The sequence below is a fragment of the Rhinolophus sinicus genome, chromosome 6 (assembly GCF_057876585.1).
Source record: "Rhinolophus sinicus isolate RSI-liver-muscle chromosome 6, RSI-T2T, whole genome shotgun sequence".
Classification (NCBI taxonomy): domain Eukaryota; kingdom Metazoa; phylum Chordata; class Mammalia; order Chiroptera; family Rhinolophidae; genus Rhinolophus; species Rhinolophus sinicus.
This window is the reverse complement of record NC_142506.1, coordinates 38057733-38072989: the sequence shown is the minus strand read 5'-3', so window position 1 is coordinate 38072989 and position 15257 is coordinate 38057733.

The window sequence follows — 15257 nt, the reverse complement described above, 5'->3', positions numbered from 1 at the left end:
TACGCAAATAATCCATGAAATGGGTATGAGACATGCTATTTTTAACCTCAACATGCAGGGCCCAGATGACGAGATTTTTACAGTCAGCATGAGAGATCTGGTTTTGGATACTGCACCTGCGAGTGCTTTTGGATCCTTGGTTGCTATTCTTACACCGTATGTAGGGCGACGGATCCATGAAGTTACAACTGCCATGGCCACGCTAGGGGATGTTGAAAGCCGGAGGCGAAGGAAGTTAAGACAGGAGGTCCGCACAGTTGAAACCTGGAAGCCCAAACCAAAGGTAAAGGGGCGAGGTCGTGGGCCTCAGAGAGTAACACGCGCACAGATGTGGCGTGATCTTGTGGCAGCAGGGGTCGATAGGAAGAAAATAGACCGACAACCCAATGCACTCCTGCTTGAACTTTGGAAACATTTGCGTCCGGAACAACAATTCCGGAGAAACATAAAGGAGGAGTCTGGCAAAGCGCGACCTGTGTCCCTCCAGGACTTCATGCAGCCGCTTGAGGCTGACCCCTTGCAGCTTGATTAGGGGTGGGGCCAAGGTACCCGGTCAGAGGGGACCAGCAGGGACCAGAGACCCCGCAGGCCGCCCCACACGACACTTGGCCTGATATTTTCCCTAACCTATCAAAGTATTATAATGGTTCTGACCCACTGTTATATCCCTGATAAAGAGGCTCAGATCCAAATGAAGGCTAGGGAATTTGTTTAAATGTCTTTAACAGCCAAGAGAGGGAAAATGAGAAAAGAAAGGAACAGTGAGACTGGAAACAAGACCAGAGACAGGCCAGACTTTTGGCTGCAGTTAATAGACAGGCCAAAGCCACTTCAGGGTAGCCCCAGAAACCCCAGAAGAGACACATCAGGTAAAGGAGCCAGCTTTGGATATAGAAGCCCAGACCACTGAAGTAAGGGGTGCTATAATCCTCCAAAGCAACCATGCCCCCCTGTGCAAATTAAAAGGGCACTGGAGGAGGGATTGTCCCCTGCTCTGCCACTTTGTCTTAACTGCTCACTCTGGACTTATTTCCTCTAAAACCTGCTCAGCTGTGAAGATAAATAGAGCCCCCAGATTTGGGCTATTTTACTCAGCCTGTTCCTTACCATTGGCCTATACCTTAGAGGAAATGTAAAAAAAGCAAATCAGGCTATGGGGACAGAGTCCCAGAAAGCAGTTTCCAGGCTCTCGGCCTCATGTGGAAAGGTGCTGGCTCGGGTAGTAGATGGCCATCAGCTGTGGCTAATTGACCATCAGCTGTTACTAGTTAGCCAATTAGCCACTGATATAACTGCCTCAGCTGCACTGGTTGGTCAGTTGAGTTGGTCGGTTGGCAGGCAGAAAAGCAGACAGCAGGTTGCAGGTCATGTGACTCCAGCCTCCAGTGAGGCTATAGTGGTATGACTCCCCTACCTATGGCTCAGTGGGTGTTCCTTTTTGGCCTCACCATATCCCGTGTTCTTATGTGGGGAGCGAGACCAGAGGCCCCACAAGCCACCTCGCACGACAAATGGCGCAGCGAGCAGGGTCTCCCGCATGATACACACTTAAAAAGGACTCTAGGAAAGTTTTGTCAGGAGACCTCTAAGCCTTGCCTCTAATTGATATCCATTGCTTTCAATTCTGCCCTTAATTCTGTTATTTCCTATGTTATTATTGGGAGAGGTCCAGCAGGCAATCAGGAAATATGGGGACTGGCATCTCTCCCAGGCTGACCCCCTGTCATGTCGGGTGTCATGTGGGGTCTCAGCTCCCGCTCCCCACATAAGAACACAGGATATGATGAGGCCAAAAAGGGACAACGGAGCCATAGATAGGGGAATCATACCACTATATACTTGCTGGCGTCTGGGTTGGAGATATAGGAGGCAAGAGCCACATGATCCACAACCTGCCATCCACTTTTCTGCCAACCAACCAACCCGTTGCTAACTGCAATCTGCTGTTGCTAGCTCAGCCACCATCTTCTTGCTAGCTCCCATTTTTCTGCTGGCATATCCACAGCAGTTATATTAGTGGCCAATGGCTCACTGGTTACAACTGACGACCAACTAGCTACAGCTGATGGCCATCCAATCACAGTTGATGGCCATTTACTACCTGAGCCAGCACCTTTTTATGTGAGGCCGAGAGCCTGGAAACTGCTCTTTGGGGCTCTGTCCCCACAAAGTGTTTCCTCCTGGGACTACAAGGCCTGCATCCGGGCTGCCTCAGCAAGAACTTCCCAGCCCACAGGGCTGCAACGACCTTCGCTTTCTCTGGCCTATGCTGGTTGGGGAACTGTCCACATCTTTCCACCCCTCCACGGGGTACCAGCTCTCCAGCAGCTGCTCCTCATGGTCTTCCTGAGACTGGGTGTTCATAAGCACAAACTGCTTCACCGCCCTTCAGGGAGCTTTGGCCGGCACCGTACCCTGCTCACTGCACCATGTGTCATGCCAGGTGTCATGCGGGGTCTCAGCTCCCGCTCCCCACATAAGAACACAGGATATGGTGAGGCCAAAAAGGAACAATGGAGGAACATAGATAGGGGAGTCATACCACTATATTCTTGCTGGCTGGCGGTTGTGTTGGAGATACAGGAAGCGGGAGCCGCAGCCTGCCATCCACTTCTCTGCCAACCAAACTGACTTGCTATCTGCAATCCACCCTTGCCAGCCACCATTCACTTGCTAGCCCCCATTTGCTGCTAGCGTAGCCACGGCAGTTATATTAGTGGCCAATGGCTCACTGGTTACAGCTGACGGCCAACTAGCCACAGCTGATGGGCATCCAATCACAGTTGATGGCCATTTACTACCTGAGCCAGCACCTTTCCACGTGAGGCTGAGAGCCTGGAAACTGCACTCCTGGCTCTGTCTCCACACCCCTCTACACATTGTAGGGGACCAAGTGCTATTAGAAGCCTAGAGTGGGAGGGGGCCTCTGGCAGACCAGTTAGCTCCTAAATGGAAGGGACCCTCTGCAGTTCTTCTGAGCACCACAACTGTCATTAAGCTTCAGAGAGTCAAAAGCTGGGTTGGTCTTATTTTGGGTCTAGTTTTCCTCTTTACTTATGCCCCACCTGGGATGCCCATTGATCACATCACCATGATTTTGAATCCTTTTTGCTCTTTTCCCCCAGGCTTCTCTGGAGGGTGGAGGGGAGGTGAGGAGAGTGGGGAAAGTAACTTCATTGTCAATTCTTCCAGGACTGCTTATCTTTGGCCCTTGTCTTTTGGTCTCATTATCAGATTTGTATCATCTAGGACACAGCAGCTTCATCTACTGATGGTCACCTGACAGGATTTTAACAGGTCCCTCCTGAGGATGACAAGCCATGCCAGCAGCCGCTTGACCAAGTGGCCCAGTTTTTTTCTCTTGCAGTTCCTCCATAGCCCCCTCCCTGCTGTAATAGAACAGCAAAGAACTCTGGTGTCCATGGGCAGGGACTATGCCCACTTTCAGCAGGAAGCAGCAAGAGCAGTAGCTGCCTATTTTTCTGGACTTAAAAATTGTCTTAATCTGTTATAAAACGAGTAATGTAGTTGTTTGTTTCCTCTCTAATCTAACGTTATTGATTTTATAGAAATAAAATGAACAAAGGACAAGGAGGATTGTAATGGTGTTTTTGAAACTTAAACCTTTGATGTAATTTTATTTGATAGTGGTTTGGCTTGGGACTTTTTGAAAGTTCTATTTTTCCTCTTTGATTTCCTCTCCTCCCACGAAAACTTGATGACTCTGTTTACTGTACATTTACTATGCATACCAATTTCAATGGTTCTTTGTACTTCAGACCAGTGTGCACCCCTGGCCCAGTAGTTTGGGAGGGTTTTTTGTTGCATCTGACGGGATTCACTCCCGACCTGGGGGAGACCAGCCTCTAGGGACGGCTTTTTCCTGACTTGCCTGGCCAACTTCTCCTTCCTTTGTTCTGCCACTCCTTGCGTGTCTATAAAACCTGTGGCAGTATTAAGAGAAGGAAGACAGTTTTTGTGATAGAGAGTCCAATGTCTTCTCTTACTGCTGGTGTTTTGAAATAAAACCTGCTTTTCTTTCCATCAACCTCACCTTTTGAGTTTTGGCTTTCATGTGGCAAACAGCAGGACATTTTGCATGGTAACACTCTCAGTGTGTGTGTGGGAGGGGGGGAGAAGGCGGTTTGGATCAATTTTTCAAAGCAATGTGCAAAAAGATTAATGTATTAATAATGAGAGATTCCAATAGATAATACTACTTAGTACAGTATTAAACATAAAGACCTTAATCATATGTAAAATTACTGATATTAGTTAGCTAACAATATTAACTCAACAACAATATTATTAAAAAGCTTGGACGTCATCAAAATGGCGGCGTAAGGTGAGCCTCTGGAAATATCCCCTGGAATTTACAACAAACCAAACAATTATAACTCCACAAAGGACTGCCTGCACAGCAGACAGCCAAGATGAAGAGTCTCACTACTGAATTTACCTAAAGGTGGGCGAATTGCGCGAGCAGGGTAGGAGGGAAGGGAGAAGTGCGGAGACGGGGTCGCACGGGCAAAGGACACAGACCTGGATCAGTGCTCCGAGCTTCCTGCATCCAGGAACTATCACAGCTGCAGGAGAGGGACAAACTTAGACTGCTAGGGCTCCACTTGTGGCCCACAGGGCTGAGGGGACAGCATATAACACAGCTGACCCCAACGCTCACGGCAGAGATCTCAGAGAAAAGACTGAGGAAAGAAGGATGAAAACAGTGGTTTAAGCCCTCACTGCCGAGCAGAGAACGGAAGCCTTAGGCACTGACACTAGCCACCCTTCCCTACCCTCCCAGAGTTCACCCCACCCCCACCTGTCCAGTGCTAGAAGCAGAAGAGTAGCAGTGTCAGATAAAAAGAACAGAATATTTGCAGTTCTGAGGACTGTGGTTCACAGACACAGATTCGCAGCCCAAATAGTTACAGCAAAGGGGAGAGAGCTGGAAGCAGGACAGGCTCTGATGCAGGTTGCTGCCATTGCTTTGGGCCACCACACACAACCCACCCCACCCCTGTCCCCACCTCTCTGGACAGATCCCTGAAGGAGTAAACAGAACTACTGAAACACACGGGCTCTGAAACTGGTTCAGGAAGAGCTTTGGAACTTCAAAAGCTCTCCGCATCCCCACATGGATGTGACGCCCTATGACCTAGGAGAACTGTTAACAGAGGAGAAGCCCGCCTTCCAGGAATCCCCCCACTGTGTGAGAAGCTGGGATAGTGCAGAGAAAACATAACACTACAGGGTGAGAGAGAAAAAAAGGCTGCAGTCAGAGAAAATAAAACATTCTACCAACACGTACTGGAAAACAAAAGAAAGACCTCTTCCGATCAACCTGTTGCAGAACCCACTCCTGTAGATATCTAGGAAGAGAAGTAATAAATCATTAACTGCCATGAATAACCAAGGCAACAAAACATCTCAGAAAGAAAATGAAGTCTCCAGAAAATGAACTTAAAGATATGGAAATATGTGACTTAAATGACAGAGAATTCAAGATTGCAGTTCTAAAAAAACTCAGTGAGATGCAAGGAAACACAGAAAGGGAGTTTAATGAACTCAGAGACACAATCAAAGCACAACATGAACATTTTACCAAACAGATTTAAATTTAAAAAAAGAACTCACTACTGAATTTACCTAAAGGTGGGCGAATTGCCTGGAGATTAAGAACTCAATAGAAGAAATTAAGAATGAAATAGCCAGCTTAGGTAGTAGAGTTGACCAGATGGAGCAAAGAATCAGTGACATCGAAGACAGAAACCTGGAAATGACACGGATGGAAGAAGAAAGAGGCTTGAGACTTAAAAGAAATGAAAGAACGCTACAAGAACTTTCTGACTCCATCAGAAACAGCAATATAAGAATAATGGGCAAACCAGAAAGAGAAGAGAGAAGGGAACAGAGAATATATTCAAAGAAATAGTTGATGAGAACTTCCCAAACTTGTGGACAGAACTGTATCCTCAAATCCAAGAAGCAAATAGAACACCTAGTTACCTCAATCCCAACAGGCCTTCTCCAAGGCACATCGTATTGAAGCTATCAAAAATCAATGACAAAGAAAGAATCCTCAAGGCAACCAGGGGAAAGAAGACGGTAACCTACAAAGGAAAACCCGTTAGATTATCATCAGCTTTATCAGCAGAAACTCTACAAGCCAGGAGGGAGTGAAAACAAATATTCGAACTATTGAAAGAGAGAAATTATGAGCCAAGAATAATATATCCAGCAAAGATATCCTTTAGATATGAAGGAGGAATAAAGACCTTTGCAGACACACAGAAGCTGAGGGAATTTTCTAATACACGACCTGCACTACAAGAAAAACTAAAGGAAGCTATTTGACCACCATCAACAGGGACAATTTGTGGCAACCAAAACACAGAAAGGGGGAGAGTAAAGGCATGAACAGGAACATGGGAAGGGAGAAAGTAAGCATGCTGAAGAAAATGGAATACTCTAAATATAAAACTCTCTTTTATATAAACTTAATGTAACTGCTCAAAAAATATCCAGAACTGAAATATATACTGCAAATAAAGAAGAAACAGAGGGAAAAATCATACAATACCACCACACAGAAATAATAGACAATGACAAAAAGGCAAAGAAACAATGGAGACACAGTCTTACAAGAAAACTAAAGACAGAATGATAGGAAATCCTCACATATCAATAATCACCCTAAATGTAAAAAACTGAACTCACCAATAAAAACGGACAGAGTAGCAGATTGGATCAAAAATTAAACCCAACCATATGCTATCTCCAAGAGACACATCACAGCTACAAGGACAAGCATAGACTCAAAGTAAAAGGGTGGAAATTGACACTCCAAGCAAATGGTACCCAGAGAAAATCAGGTGTAGCCATACTGATGTCAGATGAAACAGACTTCAGGGTGTAAAAGGTAACAAGAGACAAAGATGGACATTTCATAATGGTAAAGGGTACTACACAACAATAAAACATAACAGTCATCAATATGTATGCACCCAATCAAGGAGCACCGAAATATACCAAGCAACTACTAACAGAACTAAAGAGAGAAATTGACCAAAACACAATTATAATAAGGGACCTAAACACATCATTGACAGCTATGGATAGATCATCCAAACAGAAAATAAATAACGAAACAGCAGCCCTAAATGACACATTAGATAAAATGGACTCAATTGACATATGTAGAGCACTTCATCCTAAAACATCAGACTATACATTTTTTTCTAGTGTAAATGGAACATTCTCAAGGATAGATCATACAATAGGACATAAAACTAGCCTCAGCAAATTTAAGAAGATTGAAATCATACCAAGCATATTCTCTGATCACAAGGCTTTGACATTGGATATCAACTGCAAAAAGAAAGCAGGAAAAACCACAAATACTTGGAGATTAAACAACATACTCTTAAAGAACGCCTGGGTCAAACAAAAATTAGAGGAGAGATCAAAAGATACATAGCAACAGATACATAGTAACAACTGAGAATAAATACATCCTTCCAAAATTTCTGGGATACAGTTAAAGCAGTTTTAAGAGGGAAATTTATATCATCACAGCCCTATCTCAAGAAACAAGAAAAGTCCCAAATAAATAACCTCATGTTACACCTTAAAGAACCTGAAAAAGAAGAAATACTGAAACCCAAGGTCAGCAGAAGAAAGAAAATAATAAAAATCAGAGCAGAACTAAATGAAATAGAGAAAAAAGGACAATAGAAAAAAATGAATGTGACAAAGAGCTGGTTCTTTGAAAAGATTAACAAAATTGACCAACCCTTGGCTCACTAAGATAAAAAGAGAGAAGACACTAGTAAACAAAATTAGAAATGAAAACGGGGAAGTTATCACGGATGCCACAGAAACACAAAGCATCATCCAAGAATACTATGAAGGACTATATGCCACCAAATTCAATAACCTAGAAGAAATGGACAAGTTCTTAGAAACATATAGCCTTCCTAGGCTGAACCAGGAAGAATTGGAAAATCTAACCAGACTGATCACCAGTAACGAAATTGAATCAGTCATCCGAAACCTTCCCAAAAGCAATGGTCCGGGACCAGATGGCTTCACTAGTGAGTTCTACCAAACCTTCAAAGAAGACTTAATACCAATCCTGCTCAAACTCTTCCAAAAAATTGAAAAAAAGACAGTACTCCCTAACTCATTTTATGAGGCCAACATTACCCTGATACCAAAACCTGGTAAGGACAACACAAAAAAAGAAAACTGCAGACCAATATCTCTGATGAATACAGATGCAAAAATCCTAAACAAAATTCTAGCAAATTGAATACAACAATGCATTAAAAAGATTATTCATCACGACCAAGTGGGGTTCATCCCCAGGGCGCAAGGATGGTTCAACATCCGTAAATTCATCAATGTGATCCATCACATAAACAAAATAAAGGCCAAAATCATATGATTATATCAATTGATGCAGAAAAAGCATTTGACAAGATACAACATCCATTTATGATTAAAACACTTAATAAAATAGGTATAGAAGCAAAATACCTTAACATAATAAAGGCCATATATGACGAACCCTCAGCTAATCTCATAATTAATGGTGAAAAACTGAAGCCCTTTGCTCTATGTTCAGGAACACGACAGGGCTGTCCCCTATCACCTCTGCTTTTCAACATAGTGTTGGAAGTCCTCGCCAGAGCAATCAGACAAGAGAAAGAAATAAAAGGCATCCAAATTGGGAATGAAGAAGTTAAATTGTCACTCTTTGCAGATGACATGATGCTATATATAGAAAACCCTAAAGACTCCACCCAAAAGCTATTAGAAACAATCGATGAATACAGTAAAGTTACCAGCTACAAAATCAACGCACAAAGTCCATTGCATTCCTGTATATGAACAACGAAAACTCAGAAAAAGAAATTTAAAAAAATATATACCTTTTGAAATTGCAGCAAAAAGAATAAAATACTTAGGAATAAACTTAACCAAGGATGTGAGAGACTTATATGCTGAAAACTATAAGAAAGTTTTTAAAGAAATTTAAAGAGACAAAAAGAAATGGAAAGACATTCTGTGCGCATGGATTGGAAGAATCAACATAGTTAAAATGGCCATATTACCCAAAGCAATATACAGATTTAATGCAATCCCCATCAAAATCCCAATGGCATTTTTTAAAGAAATAGAACAAAAAATCATCAGATTTGTTTGGAACCACAAAAGACCCCAAATAGCCAAAGTAATCTTAAGAAAAGGGAAAGTGCTGGAGGTATCACACTCCCTGACTTTAGCAACAATAATCAAAACAGCATGGTATTGGCAGAAAAACATACACATAGACCAATGGAATAGAATTGAGAACCCAGAAATAAAACTACATAAATATGGACAGATAATTTTTGACAAAGAAGCAGAAGACATATTTGGGGACAGAGCCCCAGAAAGTAGTTTACAGGCTCTTGGCCTCACGTGGAAGGGTGCTGGCTCGGGTAGTAGATGGCCGTCAGCTGTGGCTGATTGGCCGTCAGCTGTAGCCAGTTAGCCAATTAGCCACTAATATAACTGCTGCGGCTGTACTGGAGAGTCGATTTGAGTCGAGGGGAGTCGGTGGGTTGGCAGAAAATCGGACAGCAGGTCGCACATCGTGTGAACCCAGCCTCCAGTGAGACAATAGTGGTGTGACTCCCCTACCTATGGGTCCGTAGGTGTTCCTTTTTGGCCTAGCCGCATCCTGCGTTCTTACGTGGGAAGCAGGAGCTGAGACCATGCAGGGCGCCCCTCATGATAGGTACCATGATAAGCCCACAACGTCTACTGTTCCATTTAATCCCCACAACAACCCTATCACTAAACTTTGAGGAATATAAGGATTAGTTTCATCACTCTAGGAATCAAGGACAGTATTTCTCAAAGTATGGTCCCTGGACCAGCAGCGTCAGTATCACCTGAGAATTTGCTATAAATGCATATTCTTGCTCTCACTCCAGACTTCTTGAATCAGAAACTCTTAGGCTGGGGCCTAGAGAGATGTGTTTTAACATGCCCTTCAGGTGATTCCGACGCATTCTAAGAACTTTTGAGAGAGTGTTGGAGCCAGATTTTAAATCCAGGTGTAAGACCTTAGAGCCCACCAAAGCCATGTGCTTTGTTACTTAATGATGCTCCCCATATAACAATAATAAAACCAATTGTAAGTAATTTCTACTTAAAAACTGGTCATAAAATGTAGGAGTCTGGGCAGTTTCATTCTGTTTGTTTGGCTTCTAGTGCTTGACCAAATAATTTTACTTACTAAATTCACCACTAGAGAGAGTACCTGTATCCCCTCAAACCCTGAATCTTTAAAGAACAAAAGCTAAAAACCAAACAAAAACCTAAATATTTTGCTGGAGAGAGGCTTTATTTCTATTATCAGCATTAAAACAGTTTACTTAAGCTACTTAACATGGAACAGCTATATTTGAAGTTATATTGCTTAGGTATAATCAATAGTAAATAAATACAATATATCATAGTTATTCACTTAACATCTTTCCTCATTTCCAAAATGGGACAAAGGGGGAGGGGAGGAGAAAACTAAGAATGAGAAAATAGTAACCTAATTTAAATAAAATAATCTAATTTAAACTACATTATTACCAGTAAAATTCCAAATAAAATTGGAAATTCTTTCCAAAAATAATCCAGTTGTGTATCTGCTTCCACTCTATTCAGAGCACATAGGTTAAAGAATGGTAAATCTAGCACTTAGTACATGACAAGTTCTCAGCAAGTAGTGCTGAATAAAGGAATGAATGAAGTTAATGTGATTCTTTGCCTCTACTGGATCTCTTAAACTATTCTAAATAAACTTGAATTCATTTAATGTGACGCAAAATAAGATTATGCTTTTTTTACAATAAATGTACAAATAAGTAGCAGTTTAAGAAAAGTCACTAGTAATTTAAGAAACATCATTGAAAAATCAGGTTATACTGTTTATAACCTGGAACAATAATTCCCAGATATTTTGAAATATTACACCCAATGATTGATTGATCATGGACACACAATTTCCTTATTACAAATAAGGAATGGCACTCACTGACTACTTAAAGTAATTTATTTATGTTTACATTTGTTTAAGAACTTTGCAAAAAATCATGACAGATAGAGAGAGTGGGAAGAGCATTGGAGAGGGAAGACAAAAGGTTTAATTCCAGACCCCTACTATCTCATCATGTGTAACCTAGGCCAAGGCGCTTGGCCTCCTCATACCCCAGCTCCTACTCTTTGAGATGATGTGTCTTAGGAGAAAGCATAGCCTATAAGAAAGAAAGTGCCTCCAAGCAGTGAAGACGAGAATAGTTGTGTTCATGCATGTTTTGAAATGTCTGTTGTAAGAAAAAAAAAAAGCCCAGACCTCAGCAGAAGGGTTCCTAGAACACATTCATTCCATATATTGGGTTAAGACTGAATGAGTGCAATTCAATAAATATTTGTTCAACAATTACTGTCCTATGCATGACACATTTGCTAAAAGATTTAAGTTACATGATGAATAAAGTAATCCTTGCTATACCACATCTATACCTTCACATTGATACTAAGAAAAAGACTATGACGTTTAATTTGTGTCGACTGGACCACAGGATGCTCTGACATTTGGCTGAGTATTATTGTGGGTGTGTTTATGAAGGTGTTTCTGGATGTGATTAACATTTGAATTGGTAGACTGAGTAAAATAGATTGCCCTCCCTAAGGAAGGTGGGCCTCATCCAATCAGTTGAAGACCTGACCAGAAGGAAAATGCTGAGAAAGAAGGAACTCCTCCTGCCTGACTATGTAAGCTGAGATTTTGTTTGTTTGTTTGTTTGTTTGTTTGTTCCAGCCTTCAAATTCAGCCAGAAATACCCGTTTTTCTTGGGTCTTGAGCCTGCTAGCTTTTGGATTGGAATTTGTACCATCAGTATTCCTGGATCTCTAGCTTGCCAACTGCATATGTTTGGACTCAATAATCTGTAAAGACGAGCAGGGAAAAGAGAGAGGAGGAAAACACTAGAGAGGCGCTCACTGATTTATTTAGCAACATATAATTGATTTATTTAGCAATATGCAATAGCAAAAGACAAAGGCCCTTAAAAGAATGTGCTAATGACAGAATGTAAAGGTGGTTAAAACTAAACTATATATATTGATAACAATGTCATGTCAAAGGAGTGTACATACATATTAAGTTTAAGAGATCTCAACATGTTTACTATTGATCAAAACTCACTTGGCTAAATACACAAATAACATCAGTAAGGAGTATCCAAAAGCAGTAATAAACTTTATAGGATAGCAACTATTACAGTAGATGCCAAAAGCTCATCAAACCGCATGAAAAACAACACTGGAACAGTCAGGAATCAAAACCTTGCCAGGTCTGCAGCTGAGAGAAACTCAGGTGTCTCCCACTGCTGCTTGCTAGTTCCCCAGAATGTTGCTACTGTTGCCGTTGCTGTTGTTGTAAGTTGGGGCGTCTTCTGATGTTGCAAGCTGCATACAAGTTTCCAAAATGCTCACAAGTTCTTAAGAAGGCTAACCGTGGGGAACAACACTGGAGAGGTTGGGAACCAGCCAGACCTCACCAGGTCCACGGCTGGAAGTCAGGGCATCTCCAGGTATTGTAAGCTGCATGTTGTATACGACTTCTTCAAAATGTTAGAATGATGAAGAATCACCAATGACAAACGACAAAATTACAAAATTTTTTCACTGCCAACTGAGGTCTGTCTTACGCATTTTTTCAGGTGTACCCTAGAGCCAAGCTCCTTGTTCCTGCCTTCCCCTCCAGGAATGGCCAGTTCTGGGAGCATGAGGCAGTTACTGTGATAAGAATATTGTTTATCTGGCTGAAGGGCCAATTCATTCGAACAAACACCTGCTGTTCTCGCCTGGGACCATCAGCCCAAGGCCTTCCAAAGCCTGGCAACATGCCTGTTATGTCATTCTGATATAATTTAGTTACTTCTCCACCTCATCTGCTGATGCGGGCAAAACAGAAAGAAAGCAGCAATCTCCCATATCTCTCCTGCTAGGAAGGAGATGAGGGAGAAATTTTCCTAATCCTAAGCGAACCAATAGCTCACATGCAGTCTCTCATGTGAGGGAACAAAAATTAACCTCAATCTGACCAACCACCTCAAATGGGGGAGGCTAACGTCAGCTAATGAAGGAGACTTTTCCATCTTCCCTACATAATCACACGAGCCAATTCAATATATATATATTCCTATTGGTTCTGTTTCTCTGGACAATTGTGACTAATAACAAGGACCAAACTCCTTAGCATGGCCAAAATGCCCTATGTGACCTGGCCCCTACCTACCCCTCCAACTACATCACATGTCATGACGCCCACCTTCTCCATTCCAGCCTCATTGGTTTTCTCCCATTTCCTCATACACACAATGCTTTCTGTCATGGGGTTTTCACCCATTCACTCATTCATACACTGATAAACTCAACTAATTATTGAGTTTGTACTGTGAGTCAAAGACTGTGATGGTAGGGGAGCAAAATGTGAACAAGATAGCCAAGTGCTAGTTTCATGCAGACTATATTCTAGTCATGGGAGACAGAAATGGCATATAAACAGTTTAATTTCAGAGTGTGACATGTGCTTCAGTGTGGTCACACAGCAGCCTAGCCGTCTGTCCCCTCCAATCTTTCCTTAGGGAAAGAAGACTCTGCAGGACTGTCCCTCTTTGGGGTTGAGTTCATTTATCCTAAGTCTCCCTATTTGGTCCCTGTAAGCAGGGTCTGCAAAGACGAGTAAGTTTCCTCATGGGAGGACCGACTTAAGCGTGACGGGACCCCATTGGGACCCCCATGAGTTAACATAATAAAAGTCAGGAAGTAGCCATACCCTTCCTCCTCACCATTATGGGAAGCTGCTAATACATGCCCCAGTTGTTGTCCTGCACCCTGCTATGCAAAGGACTTCTTAGAGTGTTAAGATATCGCTCTTCCTGCTTAGCTCATGGGATGGTTTTACCTTGTGAGACTTGCTCCCCCAGGGGGTTGTACACACCCACCTTAGTCACCTGGGGACAATGAGCATCGGTTGCTTTGTGACAGATTATCTGGGAATTGGAAGAATTTTTATAGCATGGTGTGAAAATTTCGCAGACCCTGCCTCTAATCATGTGATGCTTATTGCAAGAAATCAATAAGTACCTACGACGACCCGATTCGGGGCTCCAGTCCCTTGAGGCTGCGAGTCCCTCGGTCCTCTGTGATTTAACTGTATTTGAGTCGCTGTCTCTTTAAGATAGTTTAACCCTGGCCACCTCCCTCGCCTTCCCATGGCTAGTGTTGTGCAGGTCGCAACACTTCAGAGGAAACAAAACAGTGTGATATGGCAATAAGGTGATCAGAGAAAGGCCTACTCTGTAGGTGCCTTTTAAGCAGAATTCTATGTTATATATGAATATTATTCAGCCATAAAAGAGAATTAAATCTTGTCATTTGCAACAACATGGATGGATTTGAGGACATTATGGTAAGTAAAATAAGCCAGACAGAGAAAGACAAATACTGTATGTTATCACTTATATGTGAAACCTGAAAAAACAACAAAAAAGCCAATTTCATAAAAACAGAGAATAGAACAGTAGTTGACAGGGGCTGGAATGGAGGGGGAAATAGGATGATTACATCAAGGGTAGAAATGTTCAGTTATAAGAAGAAGAACTTCTGAAGATATAATGGTAACTACAGTTAAAATATGGTATTTACTTAAAAGTTGCTGAAAATAGAGCTTAAGCATTCTCACAACAAAAAAATAAATTTAAAGAGCTAACTGAAAAAAAAAAAAAAAAAAAAAGAAGGTGTTAGCCATGTGACAAGGAAGGCGTATTCTAGGCAGAGAAAATAACACAAAACTGACTCTGAAATGAGCTTGATATATGCTAGGAATAGAAAGAAATATATTGTAGCTATAGCACAGTGTGGCAGTGAGAGAAGGTAGATGGGTAGGCGAGGATGAGATAGAGCCTTAATAGCCAGAGTAAGGATTTAAAATTTTAAGTATACTGGGAGGGTGTCTTAGTCCATTTGAATTGCTATAACAAAAATACTATAAACTGGGTGGCTTATGGAAAACAGAAATTTATTTCTCATAATTCTGGAAATTTTGAAGTCCAAGATCATAACACTGGCAAATTTGGTGTCTGGTGAGAGCCTCTTCCTCACTTGATGGCTATATTCTTAGAGTAACATGACAGAATAAC